This window comes from Dasypus novemcinctus, chromosome 5 (genome assembly GCF_030445035.2).
Source record: "Dasypus novemcinctus isolate mDasNov1 chromosome 5, mDasNov1.1.hap2, whole genome shotgun sequence".
NCBI lineage: Eukaryota > Metazoa > Chordata > Mammalia > Cingulata > Dasypodidae > Dasypus > Dasypus novemcinctus.
Window position 1 is genome coordinate 88,922,149 of NC_080677.1, and position 25,776 is coordinate 88,947,924.

Genomic DNA, 25,776 nt, shown 5'->3' on the forward strand with positions numbered 1-25,776 from the left:
TTGGCTTCTCCTTGAAGCTTGTAGCAAAATGCTAAATGAGCAAGATAAGCTGTGAACTGAATTGTTGGGCACAAAGAAAACAGAAACTGATTCTGAAAATTCCAAGCCTCTGGAAATCAGACTCCCAGATGAAAATGCCCCACTGGAGGACTTAACTAAACATGGAGTTGTAAATCAGAATGGAAGATGCAGTTATGTAGGAAAGACTTGTGGAAAGTCTTACTGTCTGATGACTTGGACCTATGCTTGCTGCATGCTAAACCAGCAGACATTTTGAGAGAGCTGTATAAACAAAACCACTGTCAGCCTGGAATAAAAGGGACATGGACAGGAGAAACCGAAGGAGAAAAAGCTTTAAGAGGAAAGCCATAGAAGCTGAGATCTAGAATTCAGACATTACCTTGGGCCAAGAGAGGAACCCCACTCATGAGTACAGAGAGGGTGAGTTTGCCCCAGCATTTGAAGAGGGTGGATGTTCCCACCTGATGTTCTGGGAGAGTTTTGCTGCCCCACGGTACAGAGAGGGTGGAGCACATTCCCCAAGCATAAGGGCAGTTAAGGTCAGCACCCCACAGGTCTGAGAGGGGTGGACCTGTCCCCCAAAGGTTAGGGAAGGCCAGGTGGTCAACTTGCTGCTCTGAGAGGGTTGAGCCTGTATGCCAAATGTTAGGCGGAATGCTGTCTTCATATCACTGTGCTAGGGGAGTTAAGACTCTAACTCAAAGATTGGGTAAGGCATGGCAAATCACCCCAACACTCCTGGAGGGAGAAGTCTGGAGCTTGGTTGACACCCAGATGTTTGATGAGGGTGGGACCAAGAAAATGGCCATTAGGCAAGCACGTGGTAAGGGTGGGTCCCCATATGGCCCCAAGGAGATGAAACTATCTTCTTAAGAATGACTCTCAGACTTTGAAATCCAACAGAGGATTCCCTGTAGGTCTACTGCACTGTAGAGAAACTGTGACTCATGTTTCCCTCTCAATTTCTCCTTATTGTAATGAGAATGTTTATCCTTTGTCCATTTGTGTATTGGAAACAGATGAATTGTTTTGTAAGTTTCAGAGGTCTATAGCAGACAGGATTTTGCCCCAAGACAACCTGTGTTTCTTTAAATTCATTGTGATATGATTCAGTACTTGCATTGTTACTGATTTAAGGTTTTTAAAAAATATTGTAATGTCTTTTTGGAATTCAGAGGGTGGAGTGTAGCAGTTTGATATGGTTATGAATTCCAAAAATAGATATTGGATTATGTTTGTGATCTGATCTATACCTGTGCCTGATTGAGCTATGATTAGGGCTTTAATTGGGCCACATCATAAGGGCATTGAGTCCCTACCCCTTGTAGGGTGGGGATGCACAGATAAAAGGCATGGCAAAGGAGAGGGTTGTGGGTTTCTGATGCTGGAATTTTGGAGTTTAATGCTGAAGACTTAATCTGGAGCCCTGGGACGTCAGCACGCAGAAGAAAGAGAAGTCAGCCCCAGGAAGAAAGGAACCTTGAACCCAGAGAAAAGCAAGCTCCAGGAACATAGGAACCCAGGAAGCTTGAACCCTCACAGACATTGGCAGCCATCTTGCTCCAAACAGACTTTGATGAGGGAAGTAACTTATGTTTAATGGCCTGGTATCTGTAAGCTCTTACCCCAAATAAATACCCTTTATAAAAACCAGCCAATTTCTGGTATTTTGCATCAGCACCCCTTTGACTGACTAATAGTCTCCCTCTAGAATCCTTGCCAACATACAGTCTGTTCTCCAAAGAGCAGACAGCATGATTTGTTTAAAACATTAAGTGAGATTGTGCCTTTCTTCTGCCTGAACCCTCAAAGCTTCTCATCACTATCAGAATAAAAACCAGAATAAAAATGTGATCTGGTTCTCTGCTATCCTTCTGAATTGAGTACGTTACTTACTCCATGAAGGTCTTACTGGCTTCCTTGCTGCTTTTTTAACTTATTAAGTATGCTCCCATTTCAGGACCTTGCTGTTCTGTGTTTGTAAACTCTCTTTACAGCCATCTACACTCACTCCCTTGCTTCCTGCAGAGCTCTGCTCATGTATCACCTTCTCAGACAGACACTACCTGACTACACTCTGTAAAATAGTACCCTACCATTCCTTCTTATTTTTTTTAATGAACATTTTTTTGGTAGTACTATTGCCAACTTACACATGATGCACTATTTATTTGTTTAACCTCTTTTTTGCTCACATGTATGAGACTTTGTCTAGCACTCTTAGTGCCTAAAGGAGTGTCTGGCATTAAATGGATTCTCAATAGTCATGTATTATAAGAGCAAATGAGCAAAGGAATATAATATTGCAAAGGACAAAAGGAGCAGAACATTCCAAGAAGGTTTAATCAACAATATATATGTGAGAGGCCATGAAGGAAACAGAGAAAGGCATTTGAACTGCCTTTAGGTCACTAATGTTCTTTGTGATAGGGAAAGTCAGGAAATCTTTCACCTTTATTCAGAGTTAATCATTTGCTTTTTTTTCCCCAAAGATTTATTTCATTTGTTTTACCCCCACCCCATTGTTTGCCTTTGCTGTCTGCTCTCTGTGTCCATTCATTGTGCCCTGTGTCTGCTTGTCTTCTCTTTAGGAGACACCAGGAACCAAACCCAGGACCTCCCATGTGGGAGAGAGGCACTCAATCACTTTATCCACCTCCACTCCCTGCTTTGTTGTGTCTTTCATTGTGTTTCCTCTTTATGTCTCCTTGTTGCATCAGCTCATCAAGCCATTCCATCAGGTCAACTTGCTGTCTTGTTTGTCTTCTCTAGGAGGCACCAGGAACTGAACCCAGGACATCCCATGTGGTAGGCGGGGGCCCAAATGCTTGAGCTACATCTGCTTCCCCATTTGCTTTTTTTTTTCTTATTTCTCTCCACTCCCCCCACCCCCTCCATTGTCTGCTTTCTGTTTCCATTTGCTGTGTGTTCTTCTGTGTCTGTTGTATTCTCATTAAGCAGCTCTGGGAACCCATCCTGGGACCTTCCAGAGTGGGGGAGAGGTGATTCTTTTGCTCCACCTCAGCTCCCTAGTTCACTGCATCTCATATTGTCTCTTCTCTGTGTCTCTTTCTGTTGTTGTTGTTGTGTCATCTTGCTGTGTCAACTCTCTGTGTGGGTGGCACCACTCCCGGGCAGGCTGCACTCTTGTGTGGGGCTGCACTCCTTGAGCAGGGGGCTCTCCTTGTGTGGGACAACTCTTCTTGTGAGCGGCAGCTCTCCACGTGGACCAGCTCACAACACGGGCCAGGAGGCCCTGGGTATTGAACCCTGGACCTCCTATATGGTAGGTGGAAGCTCTATTAGTTGAGTTATATCTGCTTCCCCCCATTTACTTCTTTCTACTTCCATAAATGTATCTATAATCCTCTTTAAGCCTCAGTCATGTGGTATAATTGCCTATAATTTTCAGTGCATTGACCACCTGCTTGCCCTCTCTCTCCACTTCTGGCAAATTTAGCCTTCATAATCCTCCCTAATCTCAATTTTAGAAATCTAATCCCAATCTGGAGTTCCATTTTGAGAGTCTTGTCTTTAGTTTATAGTGTAGGTCCCAAAGTCATATGAGCAGTCAATAGAAGGAGTGAGAAGACCTCTAGGACTTCAACACCCAGAAGAGGCACCATTAGTTCCATTTATGATGGAATTGCAGGCATTATGAAAATAGCAAAGAGTGCTATTATAGAACATAGGTATTTTGGCTTTAGGTGTTTCCTGCTGGCTTTCCTTAAATCATGTCATCTATCAAGGAGTTTTTTCTGCCTTTTGTTAAGGCAGGCCCTGCTTCTGAATAATCTGTTTGCCAATGCTTTCCTTTACCTTGCACAACCTCCCTCAAAGAGGAATTCTTGTTCCAAGCTCCTGTCAATGGAATAGAAGTTTTGGGCAGGCTATCTTTACTCATTTAAACCTACAAATAAATTCTGGAAAGTACTTTAGATATCACCTAGAACAATATTTTCCCTTTACAGTTTAAAAAAATTAGGTTCAGGGTAACTTGTAAGAAATTTGCCCAGTGCATATTTGCAGCATAGTCAGGGTTTTGATTTCCTTGTCTTCTCCTTTAGTGCTCTTTTTATTACATCACACAACCTTTCTTAGCCATCAACTTCTGTCACTTAGCAACAGCACTGTGCAAAGAATCACTTCACTGTGTGGTTTGGTGCTTATTATTGTAATAATGATCAATTTAATAATATTTCTTGAGAGCTATCATTAACATGACCATTAATATTAATAACCATAAGGATCATTGGACAAATAATGCTTGATTTCAATCATGAAAACAATAATCTGATAAATGAATATTCTAGGATATATTTTTCTTTTACATTTATATTTTTTTGGTCCCTTTTCATGAACTGCCTTATAGAAGTAAGCAGTAACGTGGTTCTTTTCTCTAATAAGAGACTTGTTATCCTCTCTCCCTGGACAGAAAACTTTCTTTCATACAGTCTTTTATAAACCCAGAGTTCTACCATTTATCCTCCTTCATTTTGGTAAACATGGCTAGTTTAAAGGATCAGGATAATAGAAACTTTGGAAATTTTCTTGAATGTTAATATGTATGTGTGTATATGTGTATACATGCAAATATAAGTATATATATACACACAAACACATTCATACACACATAATATATATTTATGTCTGCTGAATTATCTAAAAGTTACTCTAGACTGGAATCATATGTCAAAAGATATATCTTTATGGCATTTGGTAAGAGTTGCCTATTTTTTTTATTACAGTATAGTGCTATCAATAATGGTAGGAGGTTGGAAACCACTGACATTAAAGGGATGTTTTTAAAATAAAGGGTGGCAAATATATGGGACATAATAGTATTTGGCTATTAAAATGTTTATGAGACAGCGCGCCCGGCAGTTCCGGGGATCTGTCTCTTGCATCAACAGTGTTTGAACTGAACAGACCCAGGGACTCGTTCCCACACCTTTTCGGCATTGACCACCTTGCAACTGCTTCTCCAGTTGCAACCTCAGGGACCAACTTCTGGGCCATCCCCCACTGCCGGGACCAGCTAATACCGCTTTTTTGTGGTTAGCTCCTCATTGTTGACCAACCATCAACTCCCAGATCCGTCAGCTTTATTCCGCCGATGTGGAGGCTTCTGTGAACCGCCTGGTCAACCTGCAGCTGCAGGCGTCCTACACCTACTTCTCTCAGGGCTACTATTTCGACCGTGACGATGTGGCCCTGAAGGGTGTGGACCACCTCTTCCGCGAGTTGGCAAAGGAGAAGCGCGAGGGCGCCGAGCGTCTCTTGAAGATGCAAAACCGCGCAGCAGGCGTGCCCTCTTCCAGGACGTGCAGAAGCCTTCCAAAGATGAGTGGGGTAATACCCTGGACGCCATGGAAGCGGCCCTTGTCCTGGAGAAGTCCCTGAACCAGGCCCTTTTGGATCTGCATGCCCTGGGATCTGCCAACACAGACCCCCATCTCTGTGGCTTCCTGGAGAACCATTTCCTAGATAAGGAGGTGAAACGGATCCAAAAGATAGGCGACCACCTGACCAGCCTCCGCAGGCTTGCTGGCCTGACGGGGCTGGGCGAGTATCTCTTTGAAAAGCTCATCCTCAAGCACGACTAGGAGCCTCTGGAGCCCAGAGGCTGTGGGGGAGGGCTCTATTCCCCCAGCATCGAGGCTTCTGCCTGAGCCCCTCCAGCCAGGAGGCATCTTTCTAACTGCCATCTTGTAGCCCTCTAACAAGATGTAACCGTGTGTACCAAGTGTACACAATAAAGCTTTTTGCAGCCAAAAAAAAAAGTTTATGAAGCACTTAAATGTTTAAAATTATGCATGAGAAGGTGACATGTAAAAGTGAAAATAGTTGTGCTAAGGGTAGTTAAGCATAGGTCAATTTGCTATTATAACATCTTAATGCTGATGGCATACTTTTCTTTTTGAATTAAAAGAGTAATAACATTACACAGTATAAAATCCATTAGTTTGGTTTAGGTTATGGGAAAATTTTGTTTTTTATTACTTAAAATAAATTGTCTTCTTTTTTTTTTTTTTTTTTTTGAGGTACTGGGGCCAGTGATTAAACCCAGGACCTTGTAAGTGGGAAACTGGTTCTCAACCACTGAGCCACATCAGCTCTCCTGAGTTGGTGCATTGCTTTTTCTTTGTTTTGTTTTTTTTAGGAGGTACTGGGAACTGAAACTGGGGCCTCATATGTGGGAAGCAGGTGCTCAGCTGCTTGAGCCACATCTGCTCCCCATTCTCTTTATCAAACTGTGTAACTCTGGGCGAGGAACTCAACCTAAGCCTTAGGTTCTTCATCTGTAAAATGGGAATAATACAATTTATCTCTTGGGGTTGTTGTGAGGATTGAATGAGAGAACAGTGCTCTTGTGCAATTGGAGAATTAACACACTGCATGGTTGCTGTTTCTATTTCTGGCCACCTTCCTCATTCAGGCATGAGGCTTAACTCTGAATTACTCTGACTCATTCCAAAAGCCAAATGCTGAAGACACAGGACTTATCTTCACTGGAGGTCTTTGAAAGAGCATATCACAGGCCAAATAGGAGTACCAGATATGCTTTAAATAATGGCAGCATCAATGAAATTAAGTCCACATTTTCCTAAGAGGATTATTTAATAGATGCCTGAACATTTGAAGAAGTTGATTCTTTAAAAAATGTACTTTAGGGCTTCTTTTTACCTCCAGTCATCCTTGAGAAGAGAACTGATTTACTCTTCAGAAGGCATAAATCATAGGATCTGGGAGAAAAAAATTTCCATGACTGAGGCTGAGAAGTAGAATCCTATTTGAGGTTCTTTATTTGAGGGAGTCATCGTTGGAAAAGTAGAAGGATTTTGGGCTCCTTGGATCTTTCTTTCTTTCCTTTTTGTCCAGTAAAGTTTTTTCACCTGAATGAAACATGGGCTTTGACATTACCTGTGGCAGCAGCATCTAAGAACTACAATGTATGGGCAACTGTCTTCTGATTACTTCACAATAGATGTCTTTCAGTGGATAACAGAGTAAATGTGAACTGCCAATTGGTTTCAGAAAGACATAGGTTGCACATTAATGTGTAAATGGAAAACGCTCAATCTGCGGTATTTTAAAAAGAAATGTTAGCTTCATTATTATACCTGTCCTTATGAAGACTTGTTTATTCAATATTACTATATTAATTTTCTTCTTCAGGATTTTTGGGAAATTAATTTAATAAATAAATAAATGTGTTGAGACTTCTTACAGGAGACTAGGTGTATTAGTACTTGCAAAATGATGAAAAGACATTAACTTGATTTTAAGAAATTTAAGTATCTAAATAACCATAAAACAAGGCTGAATGAGATACAATAAACAGGTAAAAACAATGAAGTATGAGCTCTGGAGGATGGATATTGTTAACTCCTAGTGGAAAAGGCTTCATAAAGGAGACAACATTTGAAAAATTAAGGAAGAATTAGAAGTGTATGCATGAAGTCTTAGCAAAGCAGATAGTCTGGTGGTGGTGGATAGTATGAGTACAATGGGGAGACAAAGCAATAGATTATTCTGTGGTTCAGCATTTTCAAAATGGTGGGACATTTCTAAGCTAAATGCTATACAAACTATTAAACATGTACATACAATGCAAGTTTTTTTAATAGTTTATACTCATTCAAGACAATAAGATTACATATTAATGCTCATTACATTCATGTTCTATAATTTGCATATACAAGGAAATGATAAAAATCTTTGATGAATATCAGACCTGTCCCATAGAAGACCTGAAATGTTGGTAAGAGCTTTATTGGGGATGGTGAGGGCATAGCCAGGCTCAGTGAGAAAATACTTGATCCACTGTGTATCCTGGGCTGGTGCTTCTGCATTAGCTGTCCGCTGCATTAGCTCTGTATGACATATTCATTCTATGAAATATTGTGTGAGCACCTTCTAGATACTCGGCATTATGCTAGAAGCTAGGGATACAGAACAAATTAGAGATTCAGTCCCTACCCTCACTGAGTTTAGAATCCTGAAATGGGGGTAAAGTTGGTTGAGATAAAGATAAGCAAACAGGGATTCCAATCCAGCATGCTGTGAGCCTGAGAGGGATATAGAGAATGTTGTTTGAGTACGGAGAAGGAATATGTAACCCAGACAGGAAGGGTCAAGGAAGACTGGGAATAATTTGTAGGTGAATTCAATAGACTGAATAGCTAGATTGGATGTAGAGGGTGAGGGAGAAAGTGTCATGCAGCCTTTCAAGTGTCTATTTAGGCCCCTGGGATGGTGGTGTCTATTAGTTGAGTCTCACCAGTGGTGGTCAGAGCAGACTGAACATATGAAAATGCAAGGTTGCTTGTTCCTGGATACTGCCCGGCTGACATAAATTAGCATGTGGGCTGTTTGCCATGGGTAGGAGTGGCAGGGCTATGGCTTGTTTTTATTCTTCCTTCCCTAATCATACTGGTTCAGTACAGAAAATTAGCTGCCCCTGCTTCAGTGAATTGAAATCCAAAAATGTACCAAATGACTAGACTACAGTTTTCACTGAGGAGTTCGAAGAGGAAATCAGCTCCTTATTGCTGCCGACTGAAAATGGGTAATTACAATATTCTTAACACATTAGATCTTATTTTCAAAATGAGGGAAACTTTTTATGGAGCCACAAAATTCTATCACCAGGAAGCTTTTTAGAGATTACTGACAAATAATTTTACAGATGAAAAAATTGGGGAGGGAAGTGGCTGTGGCTCAATTGATTGCACTCCCGTCTACCATATGGGAGGCTCTGGATTCGCATCCCAGGGCTTCCTTGTGAAGGCAAGCTGGCCCGTGCCCGAGGAGAGCTGACAGCCTGCACCGCAGAGTGCTGACGCAGCAAGATGATGCAACAAAGGGAGACAAGCAGAAGAATGCCCAGCAAATGGACACAGAGAACAGATAGCAAGAAAGCCATAAAGGGGGTGGGATAAATAAAAGTAAAAATGTCTTTAAAAAAAATGGGGGAGGTTAAAATTACTGGGTTACGGTCAATTTCCTGGTAGTTGATGATTTTTTTTCCATTCTAGTACTGATGATGTCTTCTTGAAAAGTGTTGATTGAACAAATTAGCATGTCATAGGACCCATACATTGTTTCAGGTTGGTATCGACACACCCTGATAATTTTTGTGGCACCATTTTTGTGCTACTTCATCTGAAATAGAATATGGCATAGTTTCTGTTCTTGGTGATCATGCTGGCTTCTAAACTCCTTTGTTAAGTGATTTATGCAATTTATCCAGAGCATAATTATCTTGATTGAGAAATATGGTATTTATAATCTCAATGTTTAACAAAGTGTTACATGATTAGCCCTTTAAAAAATAACTAATCTCTTGTATATAAAATTCCATAATTTTATTTTAGATTGTGAAGTGCCAAGTAATATGTTCAAAATTTTAATAACCCATATAATGGTATTCAGTAGAAATAAATGTTTGGTTTTCTGTAGCAATCACATATTTTTGGTCTGCTTTTTGAATTTAGATATTAGATGCATATTATTTAATCACAGAAGAGATTTAGAAAAATGGAGCTACTAAAAAATAGGGGAAAAATTAAAAATGTACTAGTCTACAAACACATTAATTGATTTGGCCCTGTTTTCACCTAAGAATGAAAATCTTGTTTGCAATTAGTAAATTAAGATAGGGACAGTCTTTCCACTCCCCATCATAGGAAACAATGTCTTAATGACTTCTAATGAGATGAATAATTGTCAGAATATTTTTCCTTATGGAATATGGACCATATCCGCTGTTTTCCTGAGCAAATCAACTTCCTTGTATCTTCTTAAATAACCTGAGAAATTACTGCTAAGCTTTTGTTACTTTATTTAGGAAGGACCCATGACTGAACACATTAGACTGTAATAAAGAGAATTAAAAAAATTTTTTTTCCCTTCCAAGGACCTCAGGTACATACAGTAAGGCTGGGGACAGCTTTAGGGTAGCTAAGTTTTCTTTTCTTTACAGTTGTCCTTAAGTTTCATAATTTGTAACACTGTAATGGGGTGGAAGAGAGGGAAACTGTAATAAAGTAAACAAAGACTGAGTATTATTTTTGAGGGGTTCTTAGAACTCGGCAAAATGTAAAAAGTAAACAGTTTAATATGGAATATGTTTATTTAACTTTGTAAACATGCCCTCTTTATATTTAACTACCAAATTGATGCTGTTTTTTTCTGTCTCTAAGAAACATCACCAAATACCAACAATAACATCTACAATACTAATCCTTTCACACACATTACCTCATGTAATCTTCATCCACTTATGAGGTAGCTCAACTGTTATTATCTACATTTAAGAGATGGGGGACAGACATTAAAATAATTTAAGTAACTTGCCCAAGATCAGAAGTGGTGGAAACTTGTTATCCATCTAGGCTTGGATTCCAGCCCTTGGATTTTTGTCCCTTATAGCAGAACCACAAGAGACTATAGGTGAGTCTTTGTGGTAGAGATGGGTCATATGCAGAGAATTCTCCTCCCTTCATTATAGGCTATATGCTGAGCACATGACCTTTCCTGTATCCAAGATAAGAAATGGTGGTTGACAAGATTCTGCAGAGCTTAGAAAGTCCAACGTGGTGAAGGTGCATATAGTGAGCAGTTTTTGAGACTTCCTGGACCTGGTTAGTTCTTTCATAGTGACACATAGTATCACATCAGCTGCCCAAGAAGTTGCCACTGGCACTTTCAGGTTGAGACACAATATGGATACACATTCCCCATTCTTTCAAACTTCACTTCATCTGTACTCCTACATTCTTGTGAGTCATCTTCCTGAGATGAGTTTGTTGGGATAAAGACAGGAATAATCAATATATTAGTAGGTGAAGAGAGTAGGGTGAAAGTGGTAGATCAGAGGGGCAAAGGTCTATGAATAAAATATCTTGAATTGATCATTTACCTGTGTTTTATCTCTCCACCAGTAGAGTACCTCAGGAAAATCGGTCTTTTAAATATGGACTGAGGAGACATGAGGTTCCAGGAAGATGGAGTGAATGTACCTTTCCCTATTCCTCCTCCTAAGTACAGCTAAAAACTCTGGACATAATATATAAAACAAACGTAAAATGACCAGGAAATGTAGAAAGAAGGCAGATTGACTAAGGAGCAACTAAGGACCCAAGGAGCAACATGGCAGTGAATTCCCTGGGTTTTCTTTTTGCCTCATGTTTTATGAACTGTGTACTTGAGAAACTGGCAATCCAGAAACACAATTGGGCACAAACAAAAACCCTTAGGAAAAGACTTTCTCTCTAGCCAAAAGACCAGGAAAGGGGCAGCCTAGCAAGAAAGAAAATTTTTAGACAGTAACTAGTCTACACTAGCCAAACACCACAGAAAAGGCTACGGTTCCACCAAGTGCCACCACTTCCACCTTCTCCAGGCTATAATAAGGTGCCCCAACCTTCCAGCTGGTGTGGTGTCTGAGAAAGCAAAAGTGGTGAGAAGGTGTTCATCCTTAGCTGCTGGTAGTAAAATACACCTCTTACCACCTGTGCGGTCAGTGGAGATCATGCAGGAGCCTGGACTTTCACTTCCATTTAGGTTAATAAGGCCATTCCCTACCCACAGTCGGTGAAGTCACCTACAGCAGAAGAGGTGCCCCTTTCCCTCTTAGTCAGAGTGGTATTAAGTTGAGGCCTACTGAGGAGCCTAAACTTCCATCCCCACTCAGCAGTAACAATGAGTCCTCTCACCCTTGGTGTTAAGAAGCCAGGAGGAAAAGATAGACTTCACCTCCATCTGGCAGTAACAAAGCAGCACCCTTCCTTCCCCTGCAGGAGTGGTGCTAGAGGAGGCCTGCTAAAACAAAAAATTTAAATAAGATCCAGGGTCTTTTAAAGATAATATCCAAAATATATTGGCGTCAATCAAAAAACCACTCATCTTTTGCCTCATGTACCTCAGATTGGACATGAACCAGGAAGAGCTCAACCTGAATGAGAAAAGACAATCAACAAGTGCCAACATTAAATGACATAGATGTTAAATAATGTATTTGACAAGAATTTTGAAGCAGCCATCATGAAAATGCTTCACTTAGCAATTACAGACATACTTCAAATAAATGAAAAAACAGAAAATCTCAGCAAAGATACAGTATTAAAAAAAATCCTAATGGTAATTTTAAAACTGAAGAATACAACAGTAGAATGCAGGGCACAGGAAAGAATCAGCACACTTGTGGATAGAAAAATTAGAAACGATCAATCTGAACAAAAGAGAAAATATTGAAACAAACAAAACCCCAGAAAAACACAACAGAGCCTTAAGGCCATGTGAGACTAACAAAAGGTCTAACATTTGGGTCATTGGAGTCCCAGAAAGGGGAAAGAGAGTGGGTAAAGATATCTGAAGAAATAATGCCTGAAAATTTCCCAAATGTGGCAAAAGACATAAGCCAACAGATTCAAGAAGCTGAGCAAACCCTAAACAGGATAAATCCAAAGAAATCCACACCAAGATATAGTATGGTAAAACCTCTGCAAACAAACTGCAAGACAACGGAAAAAATCTTGAAAGCAGTCAGAGAAAAATGATGAAGGAAACATACTGTTTTTTGGCAAATGGGCAGGTTACCATAAAATCACAAGAAAATAGTAATTTAGGCTATTGCAAGGAACTTCAAATTCTTCCCTCCTTGTAGATTTCAACCATTAGTCTTCTACCTTTAAAATTGGATTCATCCTAAACTAACATACATAGAGCACTTTTTAGATACGATAAATTGTGCTGGACACTTTGGGTCAATCCCATCATGCTATAGTTTTATAGCAGTTTATCCCACAAAGCAAAATTAAGGAATTCTAGAATTCAAACAAAGCTCAAAAAAAAGAAACTAAAGGGCAGAAATTCATAACCTTGGCTTCTTGGATGGGCTTCAAGCCTGTGAACTCCTTGAAATTAATTTTTAAAAGCCAGCATGCACATTCATTTTTCTGGGGAAATGGACAATAGTTTTAATCTGATTCTCAAAGGGCTGGTGGTTCCTACAAAGTTAAGAGCCACTCTAAGGATTTCTGTTCTCTTCAGGTAAACCATGTTATGGAACCTAGAGATGAGGAGTGAGAATCTTTTTAGAAGAGGTACCCCTCATCATATCCACCGAAATTCCTGAATGCCACCTTATAAGAATTCTCTACTTTTAATGGGAAAATGGCAGTTTTCTAATTTTTCCTAGGCACTTTTGGAAATACACATTCATTAAAGAATGTTTGCCTGTAGTCTTATTTTGAACATTTTAAAAATAGAACCTGAAGGTGACTAAATGACTAATGCACTGTAATTTAAAATGTATGTTAGATTTTTCCTTTCTCCCAGTCCTAATGAGAAAGTTCAGATTTGCAAAGCAGCAGCAGCAGCTTCTATATGGTGTCAGTGGGCTATTTTTTGAGAGATGACAACTGATAGCCTGCATTCCTCTTTCTTACATTAAAAAAAAAAAAAAAAATCAAATTCTATTAATTATACAATATTAACTGGAATTTATCTAAACAAAAAATGTTAGTGCTTTCTCTGGTGAAAAAACAAAACAAATCCGTTCAGTTTCCATGTTTTTATAACACGGTTGTCCCTAGCTCTTTATATTTTCTACCAAATTCCTCATGCAAGCCAGGTCAGCTCACACCTAAGCAACTGCACTACAAAAAGGATTTTAGGTTGCTGCTGTTTTTTGATCAACACTGAAACTCCTAAAATTACCTGGAGAGCTAGAAATCATGCAACGTATTATTTTAGGAAAAAAATTGACCACCTGCTTCCAGTGGGATGCCAAAGTATTTGAAATACTGAAACTATTCTATACTAGTTGCATCCACAAAACCAGATCACTGGTGGCCCTTGTTAAAAACAAGTTCTAGGCCTTACATTGGGACTACTGAAACACAGTCTTCAGAAGAGGAGCCAGGATATCTGAAAGTTTTATCAAGTGCCTAGGTTGATATTTGAGAAATGCTAGCTTAGAGCAGTATTCCTTAATGTGCATACAAATTATCTTGGGCTCTTGATATAAATATAGTTTCTGATTTAGTTGATCTGGGAGGGGACTGAGATTCTGCATTTCTAACAAATCCCTAGGTGATGGTGGTTTGAGGATACTTTATTAGCAGGGACAGAAAAGCTGTTTTACCTGACTAGTGTGTCAATCAGTATTGAGCATTACATTTTTCTTTTCTATCTGGATTTTCTGCCAGGAGTCTCTCCTACCTAGATTCTACCCACTTCTCATTTTTTAATGCTTCTGTCTCTGCAAGCTAGTGTGACACCAGTTAAGGTAAGGAAGGCATCCCACATTCTCCACTTGGCATATACAAAACTTAGTCCACACGTAGATTTAAAATAAACAGAAACGGATACCACACATTAACTTACAACATGATGAATTTATATTTAACATAGTACTTCTCAGAGAAGGATGTTAGTTGGTTAATCAATATACATTTTTTTACATTAATCTTTTCTCCATTTCAGTATTCAATATAAAGTATTTTTTTTACCTTAAATCTTCTTCTCCATTGCAATATTAAAGGCGCTGTATACGTTTTTCTAATTTTTTTCCCTCAAAGAAATAAAGGTTTCCATTTTTGACTAAATTTAATATCTAAGTACACTATTAACTTTGGAGATGAGAAAACAAAAATCTAAGTAAAATATGGAGAAAAGACTCCTTAACAATTCAGGAAGCAGTGACTAGTGAACAATAGCAATTTCCTAGGATTCTAAGCAAGAGCTTCCTTTTACTATTTTGTGAGCTTTGGAACTTCTGAAACTATGGATTATTTATGCAAATTTCAATCATATTATTTATTTGACCTCCTTTTCAACCTGCAAATACAAATTATAGTCTGCTTTTTTCCAGTGCTTTCTTTGATGTGAAGAAAACATTTTTCCCTATGTAACATAAATCAATTTGTTCTTATTTATAGGGAAACATTTAGGAATGTGAAATTACCACCTCATTTACTGTCTTTCATGGGAACTTTCAGACACTAAAGCCCAGCTTTAACCTTAATAGCACAAAAGTTCTCAGGATGAGGTTTGATTTAGGAGGCCCTTCCAAGTCACATTTGTTCATTTCTCTTTCGTGCATATACCCCCAAACAAGCACAAATGCCTGTAATGCTGAGAACCACACCTAACAAGACAGCAATTCCATCTCCTGCTTCTACTGCTTCAACAACAGGCAGCACCAAAAGTAGTGAAATGAGGACTATCAACAGTTGTGTTGAAACTGATGTCATGATGCTGGGATCTTGAAGGCTGAAGATTCCTAGTAATTAAACATGGAAATAAAAAGGTGTTAAAAATTCCTACATTTTCAAATGAAAATATGACAAATAATAATACACCAAGCTTTAAAGTTAGAGATTTTTATCAATCATTTAAGACCCCTTTTCTCATTTTACAGAAGTAAAACGGGGACATACAGAAGTAAAAGGTACTTAACCCTGGTCATTTGGGGCTATTATCCCTTCCATATGAAACCTTCTCACCCCAGCGATTTCTCTATAATGCCAACTACGTCTTCATCAACCAAAGAGAAAATTAACAGCAGGATATAAGAAGAGACGTAACATTAACAAGGGACTCAAATGGAACTTAAAATATCCTAGTAAGTAAAAATTACATTTTCTTACGGTCTCTCCCACCCAGGAAATGCCAAAAAAATCTGCCAAAAGTCACACAATACATAACCTTATGAAGTTGTAAATTAATAAAACTTACCAAAGAAGAATCAGGGTATACAGATATATAATTCTATCTGACTTGAAATACTCCCTTCCTTGGAGCTCCGGATGTTGAGGTTAGGAAGTTCCACGTGACACCGCCTATTAACAAAGTGTGGGAAGTGAGTATTAAAAATTACTAATTATTATTACTGTTTCTTTAAAGCAACAGTTAGAGTCAGTGGACAGCTTGGAAGCTGTATGGAAGAGAGAGGAATAAGTAATGAGTAGAGCAAACAGTTTATCCAAGCACGGGAACTAGACTTGAAATTGTCAGTTCACCCACACAGGCAAAGCTACAAATAAATCGAACCGACAGACAAGTTCGCACCAAGACTTGATATTAAAATCTGGAAAAGAATGCCTACTTTTGCCTGGCAAGGGGTTCCAACTTGCCTCCTGTTTTCCAAATACACTGGAGCAATCTAAGTATCCTTTAAAGACGCCTTTATACGTTACCTTCCTGGAAGCAGCCATTACAGAAATGGCGAAACGGGCGGAATCCCCAAACTACACTTCCCACAATTCCCGCTGCTGAAGATCCCCGTGACGCTCGCCGAGACGCTCCCGCGCGCTCCTCCTAACTGGCTGAAGGAGTGATAGTCATGCTCCACCCGAGACGAAGAGTGAGTTTCCTCGGCTTCCTCACAGGACCCAGTGTCTTACTGTTAAAATGGGTTAGCGTACAAAAGCTCATTTGAAAATAAAGTGAAGTGACAGCACGTGGTTTACTATCCTCTTTAGGGTTTCAAGACACACAATTTGGACTTTTTTTCCGACTGAAATGAAGGCGGAACAGCAGGAAGAGATAACTCGACTAGAGCCCTCGGTTTCGGATGCTTTTAAACAAGGGGCTACTCTAACCTTTTTAAAGGTGGGAATCCCGTTACCGTCTTCCGAAAGTGCGCCATGACGTATGTTAATTTTTCAAGCCATTGAAAAGAAAAGCACGTTTGATAAGACATTTTGGAAATGGTAACAAAGTTTAGAGAAAATGGCGGAAGCTCTGCAAACAGACGATCAATTGATTCTTACCGTTTCTAGAATTATGAGTTTTTATCTATAAGGGCAAGAGTTCAGTATATAGTACACTTCAGTTATTCCTTCCCAGTCATGTTTTTGTGACTTCCCCATGTATTCAAAAATTTATGAAGAAGTGTAAAAGTAAGACTTTTAAAGCATAAAACAATTATTTGCAAATGTAAGTCATCCCTTTCTGAAATAGCTCAAAGTTTAATATCTATAAAGTCCTTACTGAAACTTTCTGGTCATGCAGTCTTTGAATTCTTATATATTTACTGAGTTGACAATTTATTTAGGACCTATAACTCTAAAATCTTGTTACTAATGATGTGGTTTAGGGATGAAAACTCTGTTCTATTTGGAAGATCCCCTGGTTCAGGCTCATATATTTTGGGTACGTTCAGTTCAATGCCCAAATTTAGCATGTAACTTTGTATTTTGGGTTATCCTTTTTCTTACATTTTCCTAGTCTCTCTAGACTGACAGCAGAACTTTATATTCCCAGCTCCTAACATACATTCGGCAAGTGCTCAATAATTTGAATAAATAAATGTGCCAAAAAGATTTCATGAGAAACCAAGAGGTGCCAGATAAACTATAAAGACGTGTCTGGCAAATTGGAAGTCTGAAGAAAACTGCATAGTTATATCATCAGCATTGCTTCTAAATTTGCTTGTTTTAACATGTTCTAATTGCCTAATTTGTATTATACTTACAGTTTCATACCTTTTTAACCAATTATATTTGAAATAAGGGATATGTTTTATGGCTTCCAAAATACTTTATTCTTCTGTGAACATGTTGGGGATTTAATTTTTCCCTGTATGTTTATTTCAGTTAGCTAAAGTTAGCAGAGACTACTTTGAGTTTTGTGTCGTTATGGACTTGCTTTTTAGCTGTGTCAACATTGAAGTTAATGGTTTGACCTTAAGTTTGAAGAGGCTGTGGATAGTACGATGCCTTATCTTTAAATTATAATATTAAGAGATCAATTAATGACATTGACCATCTGCAAAAAAGAAGTATACGTTTTTGCAGGGCTGTTTTGGGGCCTGAGTATTTTTTTTTTTTTTTTTTACACTTACTAAGAAAAGCAAACATTTACTTCAAATTGCAGTATAGGCTTTTCAGTCACGAAAAGAAAGAAAAGAACAATGATCTGACAGTGGTTGCTTCCTGTGCAAAAATCTTGAGATACAAAAATGGTAGCACAAGGTATCTGAGTTACTTACATTGCAGGAAAAAGGAAATACAGTAGTTGAATTATGGCACTCCTGGCACTCAGTTTCTCAACCAAAGAGATTGCCTTTGAAATAATTAAATTTATTTGCATTATTAGTAAGAAAATCCCACCACCATAAACAGTACAATATGGGCAGTTATTTAATTAAAAAAAAAAAGGCAGAGCCTGAGCCACCTTCGGCACTTAAGAGGTCTAACAGTACTGATACACTATCTTAGAGAGATGTAAGTTACATTTTAAATATTGTATTATTTATGGTGGTGGGCCTGAGTATTTTTGAAGTAAAGTTGGTTTACTTTTCCTAACAAGCATCCATCCCAATCAGGCAATCTAAGAGAAGTATTGCTATTTATGTTATTACATGCCTTAATACAGTCCTTTTTTACAAGTCCGATGGTATTCTGGTTCTTGTTTTTCTCTGTTTACTCTCCTAATTAGTGATCTTAAGGAAGGAAAGAGGGAAGGGAAAGGGAGTGACTGGGAAAGAAGGGAAGGGGGAGGAAAGGGAGATTAGGAAGGGAAGGGAGATTAGGAAGGGAAGGGATTTGGGGAGGAGAGGAGAGAGGAGCGGAGGGATACTCATCTGCTCAAAACCTTTCAATTCCATCACATTAGGCTCTTCTCTTTGCCAGTAATACTTTTCCCATAAATTTTTGCATGACTGATTTCTCAACAGGCCTCTACTTAATATCACCTTCTTCCCTGAGCACCGGACAAAAATCTCTCTCCCATTACATTCTATCCACTTTCCAGCCTTATTTTTTCCCTAATAGCACCTATCACTAATTGAAATTAGTTTTGGATGTGTTTGTTTCTGTGTTTAGTGAACTGAACAAATATACTAATAAGAACGCTCCCTGAAGGCAGGAAGTGATCTTTCTTATTTACCACTGAATTTCCAGCTCCTAGAACAGTGCCTGGCATGATAGAGTTTTTAGTAGGTATTTGGCAAATGAATGAATGCATGAGGTTTGTGTAAGAACAGAATTTAATTAATATTTAGTCACCATTTGTGATGGTTAAGTGCATATGTAAACCTGGCTTGGTTATGATGTTCAGTTGTTTGATCAAGCAAATACTGGCCTGATTTTACTGTGAAGGTATTTCATGGATTTAAGTAATCAGTATGTTGATTACATCAATGGCTGATTACATATACAATCAAATAAGGAGGCTACCTTCAACAATGAGAGAAGTCTCATCCAATCAAGGCCTTAAAAGGGGTAGTAAAGATTACAGGAGTCAGAAGAGAGAATTTCCATCTGTATTTCAGCCAGCCAGCTTTTCCCAGGAAATTTATTGAAAGCCTTCTTCATAGTTCCCAGCTTGTGGCCAGCTCTATGGAATTTGGACTTACCCATCTCAACAGTCATGTAAGCCAATCTCTATAATAAATAATAAATCTCATAATATTTGCATTATATATATGTATACATATTCACACATACATATCTCTTGTTAGTTCTGTTTCCCTGGAGAATGCTGACTAATCCCTCCATTTTATTGTTCAGAGTAGAAACTACCTTATAAGGGACTCTGCTTTTGGGCTAAACTATGAAGATATGTAGACAGAGGTTATTTTGAAACTTCTTTCAAAATTTGAGTCTCGTATTTTTTCTGTAATATTCATAATATTTACATCTGTCTTTATATAAGATTCAGTAGCATTTCAAACAAGAACGTGCTTTGTCTATACTGGTCCCTACTTACTTCTGCTCATTTGGGGCACCAGGATCTTGACTACACGTGTTGATTGATTCCTCCTGGATCATGTATGTTTTTTTCCTTAACAATACTTGAGAGATTTCCTTTAAGTGTTTCTTAATGTTGCAAAAACAGTATTGGCATTTTTGGTGGGACAATGCTCTGAATGCTTTTTTGTGTAGATATAACATTGCAGGACATTTAGAATCCCTAGCCCACTCCCACTAAATGCCAACAGCATCCTCCCCCAATCCCCCCACCCCTGTTATGGGGACAATCAACTGCCCTTGCACATTTCCAAACACTCTTTGTGAGGGGTGTTGCCTCTACTTGAGAACCACTGAAGTTTAATCAAGGTTTCATAGAGAAGAAAGGAGTAACTAGAAACAGAATGAACCACATAGCTCAAACATATGTATATGCATGTACACATATGCACACACACACAAATCCCAACAATGGATTACATTAGTGGTTTAGATCCTCTTCCTTTATAGTTACGGTGGATTTATGTTTTCTACAGATTCCCTTCTGTGTTCTAGCAGAGTCCTGCCAGACAGGTTAAGTGGTCACGTTCTTATAACAACACCAGTACACAAATTAAAATGAGATTTGTGCTTCTATATCTGCCTTTCGGTTTGTCTTTCAGCTGCAGAGAAGTGGTATCGTGTGGTGTAAAGAATATTAATAGCTTTGTCCCTTGCTAGTTTTGTGATTAGGGTAAATGACTTAATCTCTTTTCAGTTTCCTTAGTTGTAAAATGTTATTGGTGAAGATTAAATTCAATGTTTCTAAAATGCCTTAAAACATGACCAGAGCTCAATACTTATCAATTCCCCTTTAAATTGTGTTACTGTTTCCTCATTTAGTAGTCAAGAGTAGGATTCTGGAGTCAGACTCTTCCATGAAAATCCTAGCTCCGCTGATTACTGGCTGTGTGACAATAGGCAAGTTATTAAGCCTTTCTAAAACTTAGCTTATCCATCTATAAAATAGGGATGATAGTACCTACTCCATATGTTTATGATAAGAATTACATGAGTTAATTCAAAAAAGAGTTTAGCAAAGTGCCTGGCATGTAGTAACCCTTTATTAAATATGAATTATTATTATTATTTGTTCCACTTAAATCCATGAAATGTGGGCTCACCTCTCAATTGTGGATTGCTCTTGTGCATACTTGGTAAATAGAAAACTCTTGAAGAAGCATTGGATGGATCAGTGTTTTGGGCCTCTTTGGCTTTGGGTTGAGATGTGACTGGAATACACTCCCTTGTTATTGTAGCTGTGGTGACTAGAATAGAAAGCTACCGACTTGTTGCCTTGATGGGGTTTTACTATTTAATTCTTACCCACTGGGGGGTACATTTATGTTTAAGGCACATTCTCTACTCAGCTAATGTCCCATCATTAATTCACACTATTCAGTCCAAGAGGTTTTGAAAGTATGGTTGAGAAAGTCTAGATGTGAGTGAATGGCCTCAAGAAACCATTCCCTGGAATGGTCTCCGAAACAAAACCCAACAAAGAAACAAACATTCTTTATTCCTTTTTAACTCTATTTGTAAAAACAGCAGCCAATCTCTACTGTGTGCTGCTTTCCCCCTAAAATGCAGCAAAGGAAAAGGCAGTGCTAGAAATTTTGCTAAAAGGGAATTATAATAATTGAGACTTACTTACTCAGAGGAATATATTACTCTTGGTACATTGTTTTGGGATAATCAGAGTTTACAGGACAGAAGGAAAAACTTTTGTATTACCCCAGAGAGATGGCATTACACATAGTGTTGAACATGATACCAAGATTTTTACCTTACTTCCTTTGCTTCATTCAGTTCCACTGTCTGAGGAGATTATACATTATTCTTACAACCCCTACTTAGGACTCATTTGCTTGTACCCATTGTTAAACGTTATCAAATAGCTTCAAGAAAAGATCATGTTTTTTTCTTTTTAATGTTTCTGTAAGTCATGTTACATTTATTTTATATGTCAGGACAAAAAATACCTTACATTATTTTTGTTATCTTAGCCTTCTTCCACCCCCTTTATTTTTCACTTTTTCTAACAATTTTAAGATATAATTCACATACAATACAATTTAAAGTGTACAATTCTGTGACTTTTAGTTTATTCATAGCTATGCATTCATAACTTTAATCAATTTTAGAACATTTTAATTACCCTAAGAAGAAACCCCAACACCCCTTAGTAGTCACCTCCCAAATATCCCTTCCCACCCCAGCTCTCTCCACCCCTTTTTAAAACATCACTCCAAGAATCTTTATTCTGTTCCTCTAATGAGTTTTCTTACTCTGCCAAGAGCTGCCTCATCTTTAAGAAATCTGAAGCTATTAGCCAAACCCAGAGCTGTGTGTGCAAAAGCAAAACACTCCCTGGCTGTTTTTTTCCCAAGTGTCTTAGTCAAAGAGGACATTTGCACTAGTACCTGTTTAGGTTAAGAAGGAGGAAATAATTCCAGGGAGAAGGATGGAGACTCTGAAGCACTTGTGCAAAGCAACTAACAGCTGTTGAGTATCCACCAATTACTCTTCTTAAAACAATGCCAGGGCACTTTGCAAAGTGCTTCCCAGACTTAGTTTCATGTGGCGTACAGAACACCACAGTTGACTCTATTTAGGGACAAGTAAGTGTCTGGTATGGTTTCTCTGAAAATATAGATAGTTTACAAGTCAATTCCAATTCTCATACAAATGGTTTTGATTCATTTATGATAGATACTATATTTGGAAATGTTTCACCCAGGCATTAACAAAATTAAGTGAGGTGGATGCTGGGATGAATTTCTGGAGTACAATGAATATGATATTCTTCTCCAGTCCTGTAACTTGAATTTGCTCTTTGAATTGTAAAATTTCACAATGAACTCTTATCTCCTAGTTTTAACTCAGTTTTAGATATTCTGTTTAGGTCACTGACCAGGACAGTAACTTCCATGTTGTATCTGTGTGGTTGCTTTTCTAAAGGAGATAGTCACTTCTTTAGCAGTGTTCGATGGATGAGCAGCTCTTATGCCCAGGATCTGCAAGCTACAATTCTGCCTGTGAACATCTCTGATAGCAAAATGAACCACCATTCTTCTGAAGCAAGGCCACATTCCATTTTTTTTCCTCCAGCTGTCTGAATGCTTTTGCAGAGTTTTATGTAGTTGCTCTTTTGGTATTACACAGTGAGGATTATCAAATCCAGTGTTTAGTCTTTCAATTTAAGAAAATCTAAACCTACACGGTCTTTTACTAAAATAGAGATCACTGGTAGTCAATAATATTCAGAGCTAAAGAACATTACCTTAGTCTCTTATCTGAGCAGTGGAGGACAACATTTTCCAAGTCACTTGTTACCAAGAAATGATTTCAGAGAAGAAAGGAGATGGGGCTTCTGATCATTTTATATCGATTAGAAGAAAGTCATTGCTAGGTCCTGAAATAGGGCACTTCTGGGATCCATCAAAGGAGGCAGGATAGGCTAACATAGTGGTTTCATTGTGACTGGTATATGTCAGAGAATTCTTAAGATCAGACTTCCTCATCAGTAGTTGAACCAAACCAAGTGGGTGAAGACATTTTATTGGAAGCTTCACAATTAAAAAAACAACCCAAAGCTAGTCATATTTCCTATCAAGAATAGGACATTTATCACTGAGATTTTTACATTAGGGCTAACTAATAATCATCAGGCTAACAGGATGGAACAGCTGCACTTTCCAGAGCTATTCAGCTGCTGCAGAAAAAAGGCCCATAGAGGCTAACTACCTCTTGTGCTAGCATTCTAAAGAGGTGTTTTTATGGGAAAGCTACAAAAGGTTGTTTTTGGTATACAGTTGCAGGCATCATAGAGAACCCATTGTGGATGTGGTACTGACTTCCACTAGTGAACCTCAGAAATCTGTTGGAATCAGTCACACACAAACCAACTTGTGTGTGTAGGGAAATAGAGAAACCCCACCTATAGGAACTGACAGATTCAATTTTTTTTCTTATTTTGCTGGGCTTTGAGGAACAGGCAGGGGCAGTTTAAGAATGCCTAGATAGAGGATGGTTACCAGTAACACTGTAGTATTTTTTACAGCAGTGGCAGTGAAGATATATCAAGTCTAAGGGACAACAATAGCCGGGTATAAAGGGGTTTGGGATTTTTACTTTTGAAGTAATGAAAACCTTCTAAAATTGCCTGAGGTGGTGACAGCATAACTCTTATGAAAATGAGAGCCACTGAGTGTACACATTGAATGGATTGTACAAAGCAAGGGACTGTATAATATAGGGGATCCAGTGGTGGAAAGACTGTGGTTAACATAATAAATATGAGAACATTCTGTCATGAACTATAACAAAAGTATAATACAAATACAGAGTATTAAAAATTGAGTGAATTGGGGAAAAAGACACAAAATGTAAGTTTTTATGGATTGTAGTTAGGTCATAGTTTTTAACAAATGTTTCACAACAATGCAAGGTATTTGTGGTGAGTAATGTATGGGAGCCCTGTATGATGATAAACATGATTGTTTTGTAAGGTCACAAGTTTTACTATACACTTACTATTTATGTATGTGCATGTATGTATGATATGCTTCAATAAAAATGTTATAAAAATAAAAAATAAATAATACAACTTGATAATGCACTGAGAAAAAAAAAAAGAATGCCTAGATAGGACAAATTTATAATTTTGAAAGGTCTTGAGATCTCTATATAGCACATAGCATTTTATTCATGATAATGGACTAATTAAGATTACAAATTTTAGAGAGAGTCAGTGCTTAGGCCAAAATTCACCTCTGTCATTTACTAACTTTATGAACATGTGCAAATGTGCAAATTATCTAACTTCTTGACATCTGAGTTTTCTTACCTGTAATGAGACCTGGTACTAGTGCTCAAATAATATTTATTTAATACCACCCAAGGAAATTTAAGGTCATTATTAGCTTACCTCATGGAGGGCGAACAAATATTTATTATTGAAAGAATGGTTTCATACTACATGGGGTAAGATAGGTTTATGTGTAAGTATATGTATGTGTGTATTTATGTATGTATGTCTATGTGTGTCTGTGTATATGTATGAATTTAACAAAGTTATATGATGTTTAATATATGCCAAGAACTGTGCTACACATTAAAAAATATAAACTCCTTTACTTCTTAAAACAAGCCTCTGAGGTGGATATTATTATCCTCTCTACAGACATGGAAAGTGTGGTATAGTTAAGTAACTTATCCAAGGTTATATAACTGGTGAGTGAGAAAGTCAGAATTTGAACCCAGGAAATCTGACAAAGCCTAAACTCTCAGTCTTGTACAAATTATGGGGAAAATGGATGCAGGATCAAACACCATTTTAATTTTCCTCATCAGAGTTGATTTAGTTGCCTAGGAAGCCTAATCATGGTGAATAACTGAGGGGTCTTTGGTGTTTGCATGTTTCTCTCCAGATGAATGTGTGAATGCCAGTGTTCACCTAATTTATCAGTTTATTTTTACTTAGATTTAGGAAATATATACAAAAAGTGTGTGCATGTATATGTGTTTAAATTAAAATATATATGACCTATATGTGTATAGGCTCAGAAGCACACTTACTGATGGACATAGATGTTGCATTTCAGAGAGCAGTCTATGCTCTTTGTGTTGGCAAATGAGATTTGTGTTGGCAAATCTCAACTATCATGAAATCACTGAAGTCCAAATAATATACAAAATTCAAAAATTATGTCGGAGGGACCCTTTGAAAAATATTTTCTTAGAGGTCAAGATCTTAAACTAGTCACTAAAAACTAGTCACTAGCAGGAGGTTCTTAATAACTTAGAATGTGCAGTCTATGAGGAAATATTAATTCCTTTGTATACACTATGTGCTCATTATGGAACTCATAACTGTGGAGACAAATAGCATTAAAATTTTATTAAAAACATTCCCGATAGAAAATGCAAAAATCTTAGGAGAGGAAATCATGCATCAACTGGTCTTAGTTTGATTTCCCTTAAATTTAAAGGGATTCAGTCTGAC

General features: G+C 38.1%; 1 long non-coding RNA gene and 1 pseudogene across 2 annotated transcripts; one reads left to right on the forward strand and one right to left on the reverse strand.

Annotated features, from left to right (window-relative positions):
• The first annotated feature begins 5,100 nt into the window (after positions 1 to 5,100).
• Positions 5,101 to 5,742, forward strand: LOC101419541 (ferritin light chain pseudogene; annotated as a pseudogene).
• A 4,398-nt stretch (positions 5,743 to 10,140) lies between these two features.
• Positions 10,141 to 16,328, reverse strand: LOC101413549 (uncharacterized). 2 transcript variants are annotated; one of them, XR_009185861.2, is made up of 4 exons: positions 16,233 to 16,328; positions 15,772 to 15,875; positions 10,949 to 15,316; positions 10,141 to 10,821 (listed from the first exon to the last, which is right to left on the reverse strand). It is a non-coding gene; the product is annotated as an uncharacterized lncRNA (long non-coding RNA). The 2 variants fall into 2 exon arrangements; XR_011648841.1 differs by having other exon boundaries at positions 16,142 to 16,266.
• Positions 16,329 to 25,776: the final 9,448 nt, after the last annotated feature.